We start from the raw sequence: 5,047 nt of genomic DNA, 5'->3' as shown, positions 1-5,047 counted from the left end.
AAATAGCCAGGTGTTGTGGTGGGTGCCTGTGGTCCCAGCTACTCGGGAGGCTGAGGCAAGATAATCACCTAAGCCCAAGGGCTGGAGGTTGCTGTGAGCTGTGACGCCACAGTACTCTGCTGAGGGAGATAAAGTGAAACTCTGTCTCTTAAAAAAAAAAAAAAATAGCCGGGTGTTTTGGCAGGCGCCTTTAGTCCCAGCTACTTGGGAGGCTGAAGCAAGAGAATTGCTTAAGCCCAAGAGTTTGAGGTTGCTGTGAGCTGTCACACCATGGCACTCTACCAAGGGTGACATAATGATGCTCTGTCTCAAAAAAAAAAATGTTGAACAGGTAAAAGATGAAGGAGGAGATGCAAGAACTCGTTTCAGAGTCTCTGCAAACATGCCATAGGCAGCAGCTGCCTACTCCAGGAAATTTAAGGGATATAATTTTACAAGTATTGTGTCTATTTTTTCTCCTTCCATCTCCATTTTCCTTCCTTTTCTTTCCCTTCCCTCCTGCTTCTCTCATCTTTCTCTTTCTTTCTTTTTTTTTTTTTTTTTGTAGAGACAGAGTCTCACTTTATGGCCCTCGGTAGAGTGCCGTGGCCTCACACAGCTCACAGCAACCTCCAACTCCTGGGCTTAAGCGATTCTCTTGCCTCAGCCTCCCAAGTAGCTGGGACTATAGGCGCCGGCCACAACGCCCGGCTATTTTTTGGTTGCAGTTTGGCCAGGGCCAGGTTTGAACCCGCCACCCTTGGTATATGGGGCCAGGGCCTTACCGACTGAGCCACAGGCGCTGCCCTCATCTTTCTCTTTCATCTCTGACCAATGAACTGTGATGAACAGGAATTCCTACCACTGGAGTGTCCCATGGGTGATAAGATGTAGGAAGGAGAACAGGCCCTGTCAGGGGTTAGAGATTTAACACAATGAGGATAAGATTTGGTGAGAAGGAACAGAAACAAAGTGGTTCCTACATTGACTGCTCTATCTGATGCAGCCAAAGTCAGGAAGTCCTTGAGAGAGTAAAGCTGAGCCAGAAAAGGGCCAGATGCCAGGTCATACATCTGGAGCAATCTCAGGGCAGTTGAATATTTGTTTGTTTTTTTTTTTTTTTGGTTTTTGGCCGGGGCTAGGTTTGAACCCACCACCTCCGGCATATGGGACCAGCGCCCTACTCCTTGAGCCACATGTGCCGCCCAGCAGTTGAATATTTGAACATAGTGAGGATAAAGCAGTACTGTTGTGGGAGTTAGGGGGAGACTAGTTTTCCTGCCTGAGCCAAAGTGAGTGGGTATGGGTGGAGATGTTTGTGTATATATATGTGCATGTGTGTTGAGGGAGGGAAATGGACCCTAACAATTAGCTCTAAGGTGCTCCAGGTAGAGAAATTGGACACCAGCTGAGAGTGAGATTGAAAAGGGATGCAGAAGTATTTTTTTTTTAAGAGACAGAGTCTCACTTTGTCACCCTCAGTAGAGTGCTGTGGTGTCACAGCTCACAGCAACCTCCAGCTCTTGGGTTTAGGTGATTCTTTTGCCTCAGCCTCCCAAGTAGCCGGGACTACAGGTGCTTGCCACAACACCCAGTTATTTTTTTTGTTGTTATTGCAGTTTGGCCAGGGCTGGGTCTGAACCCATTACCCTTGGTATATGGGGCCAGTACCCTAGCCACTGAGTCACAGGCGCCGCCCCAGAAGCATTTTTTGTTAAGTCAGCTTTTCAGTTTCATTTATATTCATATTCATTCAACAGATTTTTTTTTTTAATGCCTAGTGTGTGTCAGGTACTGTTCATGACTCTGGAAATGGAGTGTGATAGAGAAAAAAATAAAGCTTGTAAGAAGGGGGATATAGGGCGGCCCCTGTGGCTCAAGGAGTAGGGCGCCAGTCCCATATGCCGGAGGTGGTGAGTTCAAAAAACCCAGCCCTGGCCAAAAACCAAAAAAAAAAGAAGGGGGATATAGAGACAGGCAGCTCAGAGGTGGTGGCTTTTATACAGGTGGCTAGGGAAAGACTCACTAACGACGTGACATTTAAGCAGAGACCTGAACAAGGCTAGGGGAATAGCTAGAGTAGAGTATTCTGGGCTGAAGAAATAGCAAATGCAAAGGTTCTGAGGCAAAAATAGGCTTTGTGTGTTCAAGGAGCAACAAAGAAGCCAATGCATCTAGACTGGTGTGAAAGAAGGAAGGAGCAGTAGTGAGAGATGAGGTCACAGAGGAAGAAGGAAGCAAGATCATATGAGCTACAAAAAGATCACTCTAGGCTCATCTCCCATAGCTCAGTGGTTAGGGTCTGGCCACATACACAGGGGTTGGTTTGAACACAGGTTCAAACCCCAGCCCAGGCTTGCTAAACAGTGACAACCACAACTAAAAATTAGCCAGGCACTGTGGCGGGCATTTGTAGTCCCAGCTACTTGTGAGGCTGAGGCAAGACAATCACTTAAGCCCAGGAGTTTGAGGTTACTGTAAGCTGTGACACCATAGCACTCTACCAAGGGCAACACAGTGAGACTCTGTCTCTAAAAAAAAAAAAATCACGCTGGCCATTGTATGGAGGATAGATTGCCAGGGAGGGAGGGGCAGAGGATAGGAGAAACAGAAAGACTATTAGCATGTTATTGTCATAAGCCAGACTTGATGATGGCCAACAGCAGGTTAGAAGTAGTAGAGGCAATGAAAAGTGGTCATAGGGCGGTGCCCGTGGCTCAAGGAGTAGGGCGCCGGTCCCATAAGCTGGAGGTGGTGGGTTCAAACCCAGCCCTGGCCAAAAAAAAAAAAAAAGTGGTTATAGTCTAGATAAATTTTGAAGATGGAGCTCACGGAATTTGCTAATGGACGCAGTATGGAAGAGAGAGGAGTCAAGGATAAAAGGAATTAAGGTTTTTGGCCTGGGCAACTGAATGAGAATAAATTAACATTTTGCATGCCACACTGCCAAGTACTGGACAGAGTATGAACAAATAGTTTGAAAATATGTTAAAATTGTGACTGGTTGGAAAATCCCGACCATGTGACAAGTTAATATACAGTTATATTATCTGGAGAGTTCTATCTTTTTAATCGAGCCACCTAAGGAAGGAGGAAATGTAGACAACAGGAGTAAGTGACTTCACACCTAATTGGACCATAGATATTAGATGTTGGACTGTGTTAGGTAGATATGCCTAAGCTAATGGTAGGCATTAGTATTAGAGTTTCAAATTGTTCTGTAATTACTTCAAGAAGGCATCCCATGGCCTCTTGATGGCTCACACCTGTAAGCTTAACACTCTGACAGGCTGAGGCAAAAGGATCACTTAAGGTTCCTTTAAGTAGTGGTTCTCAACCTTCCTAATGCCATGACCCTTTAATACAGTTCCTCATGTTGTGGTGACCACCAACCATAAAATTAGTAGCAACGAAAATAATTTTATGGCTGGGGGTCACCACAACATGAGGAACTGTATTAAAGGGTCATGGCATTAGGAAGGTTGAGAACCACTGCTTAAGGTATGATGCCACTGCATTCTAGCTTGGGTCAGCAGAGTGAGACTGTCTAAAAAACAACCTAAAAAACAAAACAAAACTATATTTTAGGTAGAAAGGTAGTATTTCAGGACATATTCTTGAACTTCTATAATATACTAGCTATGAAGATAGGGAATGAAGATAAACTTTTTTTTTTTTTGCAGTGTTTTTTTGGCTGGGGCTGGGTTTGAACCCGCCACCTCCGGTATATGGGGCCGGTGCCCTATTTCTTTGAGCCACAGGTGCTGCCCAGATAAACTTTTTTAAAAAATCATGATTGAAAACCCTAAGGTGGGGCGGCACCTGTGGCTCAGTGAGCAGGGCGCCGGCCCCATATACCGAGGGTGGCGGGTTCAAACCCAGCCCCGGCCAAACTGCAACAAAAAAATAGCTGGGCGTTGTGGCGGGCGCCTGTAGTCCCAGCTGCTCGGGAGGCTGAGGCAGGAGAATCGCTTAAGCCCAGGAGTTGGAGGTTGCTGTGAGCCGTGTGACGCCATGGCACTCTACCAGGGGCAATAAAGTGAAACTCTGTCTCTACAAAAAAAAAAAAAAAGGAAACCCTAAGGTGGGGTGGCACCTGTGGCTCAGTGGGTAGAGCGCTGGCCCCATATACCTAGAGTGGCGGGTTCAAACCCGGCCCCGGCCAAACTACAACAAAAAAGTAGCTGGTACAAATGCCTACATACAGTAACTAAAAAAATGCCATGAAGGCTACGTTGAACAGTTTGATGAGAATATTTCAGATTGTATATGAAACCAGCACATTGTACCCCTTGATTGCACTAATGTACACAGCTATGATTTAACAATAAAAATAAATAAATTTAAAAAAAAAGTAGCTGGGCATTGTGGTGGGTGCCTGTAGTCCCAGCTACTTGGGAGGCTGAGGCAAGAAAATCACCTAAGCCCAGGAGTCGGTGGTTGCTGTGAGCTATGAGATCACAGCACTCTACCTAGGGCGATAAAAAAAAAGAAAGAAAGAAAGAAAGAAAACCCTAAGAGGCTTAAGCTTAAATTTACTGAGATGTTGCCCTTTGAGTAGAGGCAGGGTGGGGGCTTGAAGAGAAGAGGGGAACTCAAGGAATATGAAGGATCTGGGGAGGGAGTGGAAAGGTAGATTGTAAGATGACCCCTTGGCATGAATAAATGGGAGGAGGACAGCACCCACCAACTTTTAACAGGGAATTTCAGCTGGAACATGTTAGGTTGGAGGAGCTGTGATATATCTGGGGAGAGATACCAGAATGGGATTAGAGGGCAGTGCTTGTGGCTCAAAGAGGTAGGGCGCCAGCCCCATATGCCGGAGGTGGAGGGTTCAAGCCCAGCACCAGCCAAAAACTGCAAAAAAAAAAAAAAAAAAAACAGAATGGGATTAGAGTCATAATTCTAGACTCAGGAGAGAAGCCAGTGTTAGAGATTTGACAGTCGTCAGTGTTTAAGGTATGTATTGGCAGTGGGACTTAGTATCACACCAGCTTGGGGAGTCTGGAAAGAGAATAGGACCTCTGAGACACAAGTCACCAGGAAGGGTTCGGTCAACACTGTCATT

Source organism: Nycticebus coucang, chromosome 12 (assembly GCF_027406575.1).
Source record: "Nycticebus coucang isolate mNycCou1 chromosome 12, mNycCou1.pri, whole genome shotgun sequence".
In the NCBI taxonomy this organism is placed as follows: Eukaryota; Metazoa; Chordata; class Mammalia; order Primates; family Lorisidae; genus Nycticebus; species Nycticebus coucang.
Note: the sequence above shows the minus strand (reverse complement) of the source record.